This window comes from Lycorma delicatula, chromosome 2, assembly GCF_047948215.1.
Source record: "Lycorma delicatula isolate Av1 chromosome 2, ASM4794821v1, whole genome shotgun sequence".
NCBI classification, from domain to species: Eukaryota; Metazoa; Arthropoda; class Insecta; order Hemiptera; family Fulgoridae; genus Lycorma; species Lycorma delicatula.
In genome coordinates, this window is record NC_134456.1 from 217149362 (window position 1) to 217164913 (window position 15552).

General features: G+C 30.6%; 1 long non-coding RNA gene across 1 annotated transcript; it reads right to left on the reverse strand.

Moving 5' to 3' along the window:
- Nucleotides 1-1226: 1226 nt before the first annotated feature.
- On the reverse strand, nucleotides 1227-15271 carry LOC142320371 (uncharacterized). The gene is made up of 2 exons (XR_012755361.1): nucleotides 15074-15271; nucleotides 1227-1742 (listed from the first exon to the last, which is right to left on the reverse strand). It is a non-coding gene; the product is annotated as an uncharacterized LOC142320371 (long non-coding RNA).
- Between the last annotated feature and the right edge of the window lie 281 nt (nucleotides 15272-15552).

The window sequence follows — 15552 nt, forward strand, 5'->3', positions numbered from 1 at the left end:
ATTGAAATAGGATAATTATTATTTTCTTTTACTTAAGTGCAAAAATTAATTGAACTCAGTTTTCCTTTTTCTTAAAATCATTTATTTTGTTGTCTATTATTTTTAATTTCCAAAACACAAATTGATATATGGATTTTACTGGCGAAAGCTTTTCAAAATTTTCTTGAGTGAACATTAATTAGATTAATGCCGTAAATGAGATTTTGATTGCCTTTTTTTCTTTTAATTATTATACAAGTATTTCTCTGATTGTTTTTAAGTAAATAACAATTAATAAAAATAAAACACTGACAACACAATCGCTGCTGTATTCAAAAAATTCACAATAGATTATGAAAAATGTACGGGAGATATAGTTTAGTATTTGTAAAGAGTAATATTTGACAATGAAAAATCATCATTCTGGAATGATATCCAATTCTTTCCTCTAGAATGACATCACAGATGTGACTCCATCAATATTATATCCTAACTGTCATGTATCCACCGCCGGAATCATCTGCTTCTTCACTTATTTTTAATTAATTTGTTTTTCATCTGCAGGTCATATTTTGTCATTTCATTTTCCCCTCACTGCTATTCCAATATTTGATTAATATTTTTATTACTGTGCCCTGTTATTTCATTTTTTTATACTAATCTGTTTATATTAAATAATAATTTCATTGTAATATTCGTAAAAAAAAATTAACTATAAATTATTTTTAATAATTAATAAAACTATTTCTAACATTTAATCCGGATTGTCAGTTTAAAATAATGTAAATTCTCTGACCTATTTTTCTATTTAATTTCAGTTAAAACATTTTGTATTTTTTAGATACGTAACTAAGATTTTTTCTCTGAGGAATCAATGCTTCTCTAGAATAATTTTAACAATCAGTTAAAATCTTTTCTTTTTTTTTAAAGAAAAAAATTAAGAACTAATTGTAATAAATTTTTCTAAACAAATAAATAAAATTTTTATTCTTATCGGTATATAGTATTATATTATATAGATCACGACAGGAATGAGTAAGTTTGCTACTTCAAAGACAAAAACAGGAACTGCCTGGATAGATAAAAGGAAATCATGAAATAACTTTGATTTGCAGCTCACAAAATATACGGTTAATTATAAAACAAGAGTAGACTCTACATTACTTTTGAACGCCCATTAAATTACATATACACATTTTTTTAAATGAAAAGTACATAAAATTTTATTTCATTAATAACTTTTGATATCTTTTCGTATTTTTTATTTTTGTTATTATTGAATTATAATTATTTATTGTAACCTTTTTTTACAATCAGAGGTTGATAATTATTAATAAATAAATATATTTAAATTAAATAAAAAAAAGTTAAAAAAAAGGAGATGAAGTCTGATATGCCTTCCCCTTGCAAGATCCAAATATTTCATTAATTAAAATTTCATTTGTATATAACTCTGGAACTAATGAAAATGATATTCGTTGAACCTCTTATGATATTCGTTGAAGAGCTCTCAATAAGAGCTTATTACTGCAGTTAAAAAATGTCCAAAATGTTTTGGATTTTGGGCTTTTTTGGACCAGTCGATTGCAATCAAAAGGGGAGCTGCACAACTAGATGTTACAACAGTTCTAGATCCAAAATTTCAACATCCTACGACAAATCGTTTTTGAGTTATGCGAGATACATACGTTACATACAGACGTCACGTCGAAACTGGTAAAAATGGATTCACGGATGGCCGAAATGGATATTTCCGTTGAAATCTGAAAACCGAAATTTTTCGTGATCACAATACTTCCTTTACTTCGTACAAAAAAGTGTAAAAATAGTTGTGTTTAAGTCAATATTAATTATGTAAAATGTAAACATATGAAATAATGTTAAGGTAAATACATTAATTATAAAAAATTACTACAAAATAATTCATAATTAAAAAGGTGTCACTGAAAATTATTTGAGCATATATTTACGTAAATGCTAAATGGACTGCAGAAAACTCAGCGTTTATTAATTTTTTTTTTTTAATTGTGCTGAATTACACAAAAACAGTATATTTGTCTGGTCTGGTAGATGTGGATATTGTTAGTTCTTAAAAAATACGTGACTATTCTTTTTAGAAAAGATTGCACATTCATAAATATAAACACAAGTATAAATTAGCATTTTAAGCTTTTTTAAATATAGGTCAACATATGATTCATACGTTGGGCGCCAAAAAGGAATCTTTAGAAAATAGAAAGATCAATTTTTTTAAATTAACATACAGAGTGTCCATAAAGACTTTCCATGGTTACAAAAATTTATTACAAAAAAACTGTTAATAGTTGTGAGGTTAGTGGCAACTGAAAAAAAATATCAAGTTTTTTTTATATTGGTTTGTTGCAGGTAGAGACAGAGTAGAGGGCACTGTGATCAATTTGTTATAAAATGGCGACAATCCAGAAGAAAGCGCAATGGGTGTTGTGTTTCACGAGTCGAAATCATAGATTACTGTGCAGCGAAATTTTAGAAGGGAAACGGACGACCATCACCTGATAGCAAGAGTATCGTTGCGTGGTATGCAAAGTTTAAGGAGAGTGTAAGTGTAGGCGACCTTCCGCGAATAAGGTGGTCATCCGTTAGTGGAGAGAAGGTTGAGGTTGTGCGGTAAGCATTTCTACATAGTCCTTCCAAATCTACCCGTCGTGCATCTCGTGAACGTGGGATTCTCCGGTCAGCATAGCGCAAACTTTACACAAGAAACTAAGGTTGCACGCGTATAAAACATCTACAGCCAGATGTTGGCCCTCATCGTGCTGCCTTTGCGACCGAGAATTTGCAACGGATTGATAACGTTTTTAAGTTTCAATTTCGTTTGCCAGATTTTAGATATGCTAAATACATAAATACACTTTTAAAAATTATTTTTCTCCGTAAGTTTTTAATAAAAATACTCATTTACATGAATATGTCAAGGGTTCGTTTTGATTTCAAACCTAATTGTGCTCTACAACATATGATATTTCCAAAAGAAATTTTAGATAACATTTTACATTTAATTGAGATTTTTCCAGTGACGAATATTGGGAAAAAAATTGATTACAGGAAATTGATGATTTAATCAAATCTTACATTTTACATTATAAGATTTCATTACTTTCCAGTAAAAGAATAGATTACTTTTATTAATTTATCACATCTCTTAAAAGTCAAACTAAATTACTTACTTTCGATTTCCTCAAGGGTTAGGCAACATTAAATGACAAAGAAAATTGAGCAGGCGAATAACAAAACAAAACGTTTAGATGTAATTAAAAATGGTTTTTGGAAAGAAATTCAATAAATAAAGTTATTTTTATTTGATCCTCATTACACATTGTAACAAAAAAAGAATTAAATTATTATACTGGTGAAGGGGTAGGCCATAAAAGGTCTCCGAATAGAGACACTACGTTATACTGGAACATTTCCTTTTATATATATATTATTATTATTATTATTATTGTTAATTTATAAGTTTGTATAGTTGATTGGTTAACCCAAGAAATTAATAAAGATAATATTTTTAAGTAAAATATGTCCTTTTATTATATTTAATTCTATCCAATCAAGAGGAAAATTAACTTAAATAAATTACATTTAAGTTAATATTTTATTGATTACTAAAAGGAATTTGATTCGGTAATAAAGCAAGCTATGCTGCATTACATAATCAGGGTGTAAACACAGTCTACATAAACTTGCTACCATCAATATACAAAGAAACTAAGGCTACAATCTGTGTCAACAAACATAAAATAGAAATAAATGCACCAAAAGGTATATGATAAGGTGATATAATATCATCCATGCTCTTCTCAGCCTGCCTTGAGGATGTATTTAGAAAGCTAAATTAGAAGGAAGTGGGTATATGAATAAATGGCGCACATCTAAATCATCTCAGATTGGCTGATGATATAGTTCTTTTGTCACAAGATCCAGGAGAACTACAAAGGCACATACAGGAACTGCAGGTGGCTGGTGAACCCTAAGGTCAAAACCCCTATGGTGAACCCCTGGTCAAAGGTTCACCTTTGACCGGGTCATGTTCAATAAGTTTGATTTTAATAAGAAAGATTTTTGTCTCCGGAGAAGAACTCGAACAGGCAGATCATTCATTACATATATCTTGGCCAACAGTTGTCAACTGAAGGTGATAAAATCAAAGAAGTTGAAGGATGAGTTAAGCTTGGGTGACAGCCATTAGGGAGACTTAACATCGTTTTCAAGAACAAACTTCCCTTTTGCCTTAAAAAGAAAGTTTTCGATCGATGCATCTGCCAGTCCTTATCTATGGAAGCAAAACTTGGATATTAACCATTCAATCATTACAGAAGTAGCAGGTAGCACAAAGAAATATGGAATGATGTATACTTGGAGTTACCAGACAGGATAGAAAGACCTCTACACGAATCAGAAAACAGACTAAAATATATATCATCATGAAAGTTAAAGAATTAAAATGGTAGTGGACAGGTCATGAAGCATGAAGGATTGATGGTATATAGACTAAATTAGCACTTGAATGGATACCACTAGATGTTAAACGGCCACAAAAAAGATCAAAGGCTCGTTGGATTGATGATATATTGAACCGAATTGGCAGAAGATAGCATAACACTGTAACAGTTGGAAACATGCTGAAGACAGCTTCATCCTGCAGCGGATCAATAATGGCTGAAATGATGATTATTGCAAGTTAATTTGAATGATCAAGTTTTGGAGACTTGTTCCAACATATCTTTAGCGATAATTGTTATCTCATATCTTATTTTCTATCTTTTATTGGGGTTTTTTTTAACTTTATGATGGAAAATTTATTCACAAGTAACTTTAGAGTAATTAGTAAAATTTAGTCAAATCTGGAGAAAGACAAGCCATGGAACATCTCAAATTGGGACATATTTAACACAGCTATTGTTGTGTGTGAACACAGTCTTTGTTCTTTGAAAACATAGTGTATACAGTGTTGTGATGTCCCTGAAATTATTACTAGAAAAGCACATAAAATTTTGATGTATCACTCTGCTTTAACTATGGCAAAATTGTTTTCATGGCCTTAGAAGGTGTATGAAGCTACGATTACTTCTATCTCTTTTTCTGTTTAGCCACCGGAACCATCGTAAGGTATAACTTCAGAGGATGAATGAGGATGATATATATGAATGTAAATGAAGTGTAGTCTTGTATAGTCTCAGGTTTACCATTTCCGAGATGTGTATTTAATTGAACCCAACCACCAAAGAACATTGGTATCCACAATCTAGTATTCAAATCCGCAAAAAAGTAACTCCTTTACTAGGATTTGAACCTTAGAACTTTCAACTTTGAAATCAGCTGATTTGCAAAGACCAACCCGGTGGGTTAACCTATGATTACTTGAAATGAAATATTGTCACTCTAATTGAGCAGTCTTTCATGTTTAAATTTAGGATTCTCATCATTTCATTATTAAAGTGTTCGTTTATTAATGGCATCTGCAAATGAACGTAAATTCATCTGTCATGAACCTTTCCAAAAATAAATGTTATTAATTATGAAGATTGTTCATTTATAATTTCAATATCAATGAGTTTTTATATTTCATTTTGAAATAGGGAGACGACAGTTTTGAATTATAAATTTATTATGTTTCACCTGGTAAAATTTCCACGAGAACTAATGCAGAAGTGTGGGTGAATGGTGCGCTCACATTACTTTATTCTTTTTAGATATTTATTTTATGCTCAAAATATGAACTACAAAGAATATAAAACAAAAAATTACAAAAATATAAAATTAAAAAGATATATACGCATGATTATTAGTTGATCTATGAATTTTGCACAACTAGCTTATTAGACACCACAGTTTGCCAGGGGCACACATTAAACTTGTTTATTATAGAAAACTACATGTTTTATTTCATCATATGGAAAAAAATTGAATTAGTAATTATTAGCATAAAAAATAGCATTACTAGGTTAATGCTCATAGAATGAGAAACTTTATATTTTACCATTTTCGAGGTGGTTTACAATAAAGATGGAAAAAACATACACAAATGAAAATTATTGTGAAAAAAAGTAGTAAAAAACTTGTTGAAAAATCAACGGGCGATATTTAAAGGAAATACAGTAAATAAAAATAAAAACAGATAAGTACTAAGTTAAGTCTATAAACACAACTTCTAATTGAATACTGAATCTGGAATAAAAATTTAAATAAAAAATGGAGGTGGTTGAAATGAAGTTGGTTGAAATATGTATTGAAGTATTTAAACCATATTTTTATTGAAATTAGTTCGTGAAATTCCTTTCTTTCTTTTTGCTGTTTAGCCTCTGGTAATTACCTTTCAGATAATACTTCGGAGGCTGACTGAAGTTGATATGTATGATGAGTGTAAATTAAGTTTAGTCTTGTAAAGTCTCAGTTCGACCATTCCCAAGATGTGTGGTTAATTGAAAACCAATCACCAAATTCCTAGTTTGACTTTTATGAATTATGTATATATATACTACAGAATATTTAGCAGGTTCCTGTCTAGCCAAGAGGGTCTGCCCCTTGGACCCCGCTGTGTTTATTAAACTCATGCTTGTGAGAATAATAATGATATATAAATATATCACTGCCTGTTCAGTTTATAAAAAATATCAATATATTGTAATTTCTTCAGAGTACCAGTTTGGTCAGTAAAGGACCCGAAACAGATCACAATGATCTGAATGAGGGTTTCAAAATAGTCAGCCTTCATCTTAAAAGTATTTGTTATAGCTAGTTACCCGTCCTTTGTTTGGGTAAAAATATATTTTGCCTGGCTTATAGTGTTACACAACAAACATCATCATGAGTGACCGACTTGGTTTCTCATTTTTTTAAAGTTTTTTTTAAAATTTTATACCTTTTAGTAGTCAAGTAAACAGAGGAAAGATGGTAAGTCAAGTAACAGAGAAGAGAGTAAACAGAGGAAACAGAGGAAGCCAGTTGTGTCATACATACTGCAAGAGTGGCAGTAGCTATGTTGTTTGAACACACAGCTTTTACTTTTGGTATTTGTACGAAATAGCTGGCCAAAAATAGAAAAATTAAACTTGTCAAAACAGCGGCAAAACTCATTGACATATTCCAGTAACTAAACGGCTATTGAATCACAAAGTCTGAATTTCAGTTGGATAATTGATTAATCTCTGGTTAATGCTAGGTGATTTTTAATTCACTAATGACAAAGTATCGAGGCGACCAGCTAGTTATTTTTTATTGTTTGTTGTTTCATATTGAGTTATTACTTTTTATCATTTATGTTGTGCAACTGACTAAGGTACATACCACCGCTTATTTAATAGTGAATAAAAATTAACGCCAAACCTACTATGGAATAAAAATATGAATGAAAAAACAATTAGTAAAAAATTTATGATGAAAATCATGCTTAAAATTTTTCAAGTCAAGGGAACTGAAATATTACATAAACACTTCAAGAGATGGTCTGCTGACAAGAAGGGACAGTGACGGTTGATTATTTCACAATATAAATGCAAAATATTTATGCTCAAATTAGAAAAAAATAATTTTTTGGGGGAAATAATGAAGGAAAATTATCTTAAAACCTCAGTTGAGTGCCCTGTCGTGCATTGGGAGATCAGGATCAAGCATCTACTGTTTAGAGACAACTCTTTAAATTCATTTATTTTATTAATTGTCCTTAGTTGTTATAATTTTTTTAGCGGAATAAAGTAGAATAATTATTAACAGTTTGAAGTCATTATTGATGCAACTTGTTTTCTAATTTCTCTTGTCTAAGATTTGTTTTTCTAAGCGGAGTGACAAATTACTAGAGAATATCACTGTACAAATTCATGAAAGAATGCTCTACTAGAAAGAGAGAAGAAAATTGCATGTTTATGGGAAAAAAGCTTGCAAATAAAATTCCTATCAAAATGTGGCAGACTAAAACTGAAGAAGAAAAGATAATGGCTAAAAATTCAAAAAAGAAAATACAAGATAGCTTCAAAGAGGAAGTAGGTCTTTCAAAAAGGAAATAGGTCGTCTGGTAGACATCTCAAAGCAAGGCTTTGGTAACACGAATGAGATGGTAACAAATAAAAGTGGTTTTTTTCTGACCCAGAAACGGCTGCTCATATAACAGGAGTAGATACGCGTCTAATAAAAAACTGCAAAATTATTTTGGAGGCTATCTCAAGCAGCCACGAAATAAATCCCAAGAAGTTTCAAGGTTTTCCTTCAGCTACAGCAAACACTGAAATGTATGGATGGCACCACATGATCCCGATTTACAGATCAACTGTAATTTTTTTTTTGCCTTCAGTTATTTGACTGGTTTGATACAGCTCTCCAAGATTCCCTATCTAGTGCCAGTTGTTTAATTTTCACCCCCTACATTCTACATCCCTAAGAATTTGTTTAACATACTCCAAACGTTGCTTGCCTGCACAATTTTTCCCATCTACCTGTCCCTCCAGTATCAAAGCAACTATTCCAGGATGCCTTAATATATCGCCTGTATAAAAATCTGTCTCTTCTTTTAAATATATTTTTCCAAATGCTTCTTTCTTCATCAATTTGCTGCAACACCTCTTCATTTGTCACTTTATCCACCTATCTGGTTTTAATATTCTCCTATAGCACCACATTTCAAAAGCTTCTTATCTTTTCTTCTCGGGTATTGTGAACGCCCCAAGTTTCACTTCCATATTAAGCTATGCTCCAAACATATACTATCAAAAATCTTTCCTGACATTTAGATTAATTTTTGATATAAACAAATTATATTTCTGACTGAAGGCTTGTTTCGTTTGTACTTCTGAAATAACAAAATTCTTCCACCTCCGTAATCTTTTTTCTTCCTATTTTTACATTCAGTGGTCCATCTTCGTTATTTCTGGTACATTTCATTACTTTCGTTTTGCTCTTGTTTATTTTCATGCAATCGTTCTTGCGTAGGACTTCAATCATGCCGTTCATTGTTTCTTCTAAATGTTTTCTGCTCTCGGCTAGAATTATTATATCATCAACAAATCGTAGCATCTTTATCTTTCCACCTTGTACTGTTACTCTGGATCTAAATTGTTCTTTAACACTAATAATTGCTAGTTCTATGTAAGGATTAAAAAGTAACAGGGATAGGGAACATCCTTGTCAGACTCCCTTTTTTATTACAGCTTCTTTCTTATGTTCTTCAATTATTACTGTTGCTGTTTGGTTCCTGTTCATGTTAGCAATTGTTCTTCTATTTCTGTACTTGAACCCTAATTTTTTTAAAATACTTAACATTTTATTCCAATCTGCTTTACCAAATGCCTTTTCTAGGTCTATAAATGCCAAGTATGTTGGTTTGTTTTTCTTTAATCTTCCTTCTACTATTCATCTGAGTGCTAAAATTGCTTCCCTTGTCCCTATACTTTTCCTGAAACCAAATTAGTCTTCTCCTAACATTTCTTTCGCTCTCTTTTCAATTCTTTTGTACAGAATTCTAGTTAAGAAATTTGATGCATGACCAGATAAGCTAATAGTTCTATATTATTCACATTTATCTGCTCCTGCTTTCTTTGGTATTATGGCTATAACTCTATTTTTAAAGTCTGACCGAACTTCCCCTTTTTCATAAATATTACACACCAGTTTGAATAATCTCTCTATTGCTCTTTCACCTGTACTGCACAGTAATTCTGCAGGTATTCTGTCTACTCCAGGAGCCTTTCTGCCATTCAAATCTTTTAATACTTCCTTAAATTCAGATCTCAGTATTCTTTTTCCTCTTTCATCCTCTTCGACTTCCTCTACAACACCATTTTCTAATTCATTTCCTCCGTATAACTCTTCAATATATTTCACCCACCTATCAACCTTTCCTTTCATATTATAAATCTGTGTACAATCCTTGTTTAACACATTATTAGATTTTTATTTATGTACCACAAAATTTTTACTTAATTTTCCTGTATGCTCTGTCTATTTTACCAATGATCATTTCTCTTAACACTTTTCTTTTGCTAGTTTGCACTTCCTGTTTATAATATTTCTAAATTGTCGATAGATCCTTTTACTTTCTTCATCACTAGCATTCTTATATTTTCTGCGTTCATCCATCAGCTGAAATATATCCTCTAATATCCAAGGTTATTTACCAGTTCTCTTTGCTCTGCCTAAGTTCGCTTCTGTTGATTTAAGAATTTATCTTTTTAACATTCTCCCATTCTTCTTCTACATTTTCTACCTTATATTTTTTTTACTCAGACCTCTTGCGATGTCCTCCTCCAAAATCTTCTTTACCTTCTTCCTCAAGCTTCTCTAAATTCCACCAATTCTTCAAGTTTTTGAACCCCAATCTACATTTCATTATCACTAAATTATTATCGCTATCAATTTGTACACCAAGATAAGCTTTGAAGTCGACAAGTTGATTTCTAAATCTTTGATTACCCATGATATAATCTATCTGCTACCTTGCAGTATCACCTGGTTTTTCCATGTGTATATTCTTCTATTATGATTTTTGACCTGGGTGTTGGCAATTTACTAAATTATACTTCGTGCAACACTCAGTAAGTCCCCTCTTTCATTCCTTTTGCTCAGCCCATGTTCACCCACTATATTTCCCGCCTTGCCTTTTCCGATGCTTGCATTCCAATCACCAACTATTATTAAATTCTGATCCCCTTTATGTGTTGCTTTTATATACACACCCTACCTCATCATCATCATGGGCACTTTTAGGCATATAGACATTATCATTGTCGGCTTAGGTTTTGATTTTGTCCTTACTACAATGATTCTATCACTAAGCTTTTTGAAATACTCTACTCTCTTCCCTACCTTTTTGTTAATTATGAAACCTATTCCTGCCTGCCCTTTAATTGATTTTTTAATTTTCTGGTGTCCCCTTTCTTAGTAGTCCCCACTCGAATATCCGAATGGGGGACTAGTTTATCTTTGGAATATTTTACAAAGGAAGGTGCCCCCATGTTTGTTACTACAGATAGTTACATTTTCTTGGAAAAAGCAGCTGTAGTTTTCCACTGTTTTCAGATGCGCAGTACTCAGAAGATTGAGTGATGTTGAAATGGCCGTTTAAGTCTTCCTGAACTAACAACTACTGAAAGAGTTGCTGCCCTCTTTCAGGAATCATTCCTTAGTCTGGCTCTCAACAAATACCTCTCCAATATGGTTGCACCTTCGGTCCAGCAACTCTGTATCACTGAGCACCAAGCCTCCTCACTATTGGCAAGGTCTAACGATTCAGAGAGGGAGCAACTGTAATTAGAAGTGCTATATTACTTCAGTCAGCTATCAAAGAAGTAGCTGAAGTGAAAAACAAACACTTTCGGCAGTATAAAGTTCTTGAGGGAAAAATGTAACAGTGACATAGCCTGTTTCTCAGTTCAGACCCCTTTTTAGTTTCCAGGAAAAATACTGAAGAAAAGAAGCAAACCGTTCAGCAAAGAAACAATAGAACTTCTGCCAGGGTCACCAAACTTTGTTCATTTGGGAGAGTTACAACAGTAAATGATGATGATAATAAGGATGAGAATGGCAAAGGGATTTAGAAAACATATTCAAAGAATGAAGAAGAGGAGAATGAGACTGATGCCAAGGATTCTGAACAGGGCACTGAACTTTTAAAGTACCATATATTACTTAGTCTATAATATTTTTTTTACAGTTTTGCATCACATATTTTTTGTAAGTTAAGCAAATTAAGTGTTATTACGCAAAATAATTACTTGAATGCTTAGAAAAAAAGAAATAAAAGCCAGAACACAAAAAATGATAATGACTTTCACCCAAAGAAACAGAAAATAAAAAAATTCTGATTAAAAAACACATAATTACGACTATATAAAACCATAGTTTTACTAGGAGTGTTGTATGTTACGGAAGACCTACAGAATTTCTTAGGAAAAAGCTAGTAATTGTCAAAAAAATTACTTTAGGAGAACTCAAATGTTATGGTCACTTGAATGGAATGGAGAAACTAAATTAATAAAACAGATATTTAACCTTTTTTTTTTTCTTGAAAAAAGGAAAACCAACATGCTAGTTGAAAAAAAATTGAAGATCTCAAATTATTAAATATTTCCAAAGAAATAATTTTTGGTGAAATCTTTTAGAAAAATAGTGGATGAATCTACATTTCCAGAGAAACAGAAAAGGAAACACAGTGAATGGACCAAAGAAAGGAGAGAAAGGTTTAGGGAAATAATGAAAGAATTTGGAAAAGAAAGAACTCAGGACTACGCATCAGTGATTTTTAGAAGGTTCATCGCAAAAAAAAAATAAATACAATAACAATAAGATAAGTTTATAAACTTCTGAAATATACTCTAGCTTATCAGAAATAAAACTGAATCGACCTGTTAAAACACTCTTGGCTATTGATTCTGCACATTACTTTAGTTCACATCTTTTTTGCACTGACAATATGATTCTCACATTTATACATTGAACCACCCTTACCGAATGACTGTAATTACCAAATTTATCAGGAAAATCAAAATAAAAGTTCTTAGATTCATATAACTTGATCAAAAACACAACAATTTTCTCAAGAATTCTTAAGACTATTTTATTTAAACTATATAACTTTTTTTTATAACCTAACTTAAACTGTAACTTTCATTTTAAGCTATAACTACAGTGGCTTCTTCAAAACAAATAATATAGTACACTTAAGAACTCATTCAGAGTTGTATCTTTCTGTGACAATGTTTTATCTGTAAAAGCATCTTCATGAAAAGAATTTCATTACAATGAATAAACGTTGAAAAGTATTTTTTTGTAATATTTATTGATTGCATTTATATAATCATTCTTAATATAGTTTAAAACTGTTATTTTTAAGACACTTACTTAATGCTAAACATTAACTTAAACTGATTAAGTAACAGAGCCACCTATGATCTCACACATTTATGTTCCATTTCTTTCTGTTGGATTATATATTTCTATGATAGTTTATGATAAAAACATCATGAAGTGTTGTTTATAAATATAATATTTACTCATAAAAGTAAAATTCACTAAAAAACCAGTAGCTTTGCCTGAAGTCTTGTACTGTTCGAAAGGCCAAGAGAATTTCTCAGGAAAAATCTTATAAAAGTTGTGCATATACAAATATGTATACAGAGCACATAACACTTCTTTGCAGTAAAAGAAGATAAGAAATCCAGAAAGAAAAATACAATAAGTTTAGAAATTGAATAGCAATGTTGCAAAATAATGTTGAAGATTTTGTATGTAATTAAAAAAAAATTAATTTAAAATATTTGTTCTCAAATTGGGTAATAATGCCCCCTTGTGGGCGCTGGTGGCATTCGGGGGGGGGGGGTTTAGAAGGCCCACAGAAAGAAAATTTGGGGCATTCCGGTGGTCTAGGAAGGCGATGAAAAAAAAACAAAAAAAAAAAGGTAAAAATTATGTTTTCCTGTTATTTTAAACAAAAATTAAATACCTTCTACACTAGTACAATGTATTTTTCAACTGAAAGCTTTGTTTTAATATTGTATTGTTATATTGAATATGCTATCACTATTGTTGTTACATAAATATATAGATACAATTGTAATTTTTTTTAAAGCAATTTTAATAAAAATACTACTAAATATGCATTTAATTACACTCATTTAAAATGCAAGTTTCAACTGCAAGTATAAGAGCGCATTTTAATTACAGGAATTGCAATTATTACTTTTAACAGATGGTAAGTTTAAACATTTTGGGGGTTCTAGAAATTTTTGATCTTAATGTAGGTGGTGGGCAAAATATTTGAGAATCAACGGTTTAAAAAAAGGTTATTACATATAAATGAAGCACTGTGAATATATTTTCACTGAACCACTAGGCTGGCCAGGCTTTTGACTGAGGTTTGTTAAGCCCTTCATCATTTGGCCATTAGCATTTTACTTTACTTTATAATCTTCAATTTTCAGGATCTTACTCTGCATGATGTGGAATCATCAAATTTTATGGAGTTGTATCATCTTACCCAAGCCTCCCTCCCACCGCTGAGTTAGTTATAATTTAGTAATGGAAAGAATGATCTACCGTAAAAACTATGAGAAGATATAATGTTAAGAATTAATTAACATGTAGTATTTATTAAACACATTGAGATCAAAAGATAAGTAGCATTTTGGAGAAGTGTTCCAAGTGTAATAACTTTATTAGTAAAAGTAAATTTTGAATTGTTTTATAAAAGGGAAAAGGTAAAATCTGTTTTAAAACAATTAAAATAACTGTTTTCCTTGGAAAAAAACTGATTCATTAACCTCTTTCATTTTTTCTTCCTTTAAAAATCGGAATTCTAGTTTTAATTCTCTAAACACAATTTTTTTGTTTAATTTTAATTAATGAGTCTATATTAGGTTTATAGTTTGACAATCAGTTTCACATTAATGAAACTCTTTCTTCTGAAATGCCTTATGCAGCTAATCACTGTCTCATTTCTATTTACTCCATGAAGGGGACAATAATTAGCTACAAATGACTAGGAAAAATTACAATGATGTTAAACTCAATTATCAATAACTTTAATTTTATGACATTTTTGTCATGCTGTTCAATGAATATGCACTATGCATTTCAAAATAGCATTATTACAAATTTGAGTTTATAAACAGAAATTTTTGAGGCTAACATTTAAATCATTTGTGTGAGGAAGTAAATGCTTACGTATTTCTTTAATTAAGAACAAGTATTAAACACTTAAGCAAACCGTTAAAATAGGTAGCTAGGATGGGTAAATCATTACAGATGCTTCTTATTCAGGAGCAATAACCAGTATGGCTTAATAATATTAAAAATAATTACTAACATGGAAATTGGAACTAACAACAAGTACGAATAATAAAACGTAACTTTGTCCAAAAATAATATTAAAACAGTAAAAAGGTTTAGGTAAAAGATACACTTAAAGGTTAGGTCTAAATTAACTATAAACATAAAATCTTAAAAGTTACTTAGTTTTATATTAGCTTATCTAGACAAGCCAATTAGTATGACGTACAACTGTAAATAATCAATGTAAAACGGGTTCAAAAACTCACGTTCATTTGTACAATTAAGAAATTTAACTACTTACTTTTAATACAGGACCACGACACAAACTAGTATTTCATTATTCGCAGAAACCAAATCAGTAGACCTATCAAATTATTTCTCTTAGTAAGCATTCAAGTAAGATTATTTGGACTAACAAATTAATTTACACCGTTAAATTGAGTAATAGCCGTCAACAGTGCACAACCATATCAGTCGATGTAATTATCGCGTTCTCACGTTGCTTACTAGTTGTAGAAAACAATCTCAACTGCCGAAATTTTTGATGCGTTTTTTAAAATCTACCCGGGAAACAATTCAAGTGAATGTTTTATAAATATATTAAAAACAATATTACTCTGGATCATATCAGTCTTTTAAACATAATTTTTTTGTTAAATCTTTTTTCTAATAACATAATTAGGAAGTTGTTATGATTATAGTAGACATATTTTGTATCGTACTTTTTTTCAACTTTTAAATTATTTTTAAAAATTGCATATATTTATTAAAATATTATTA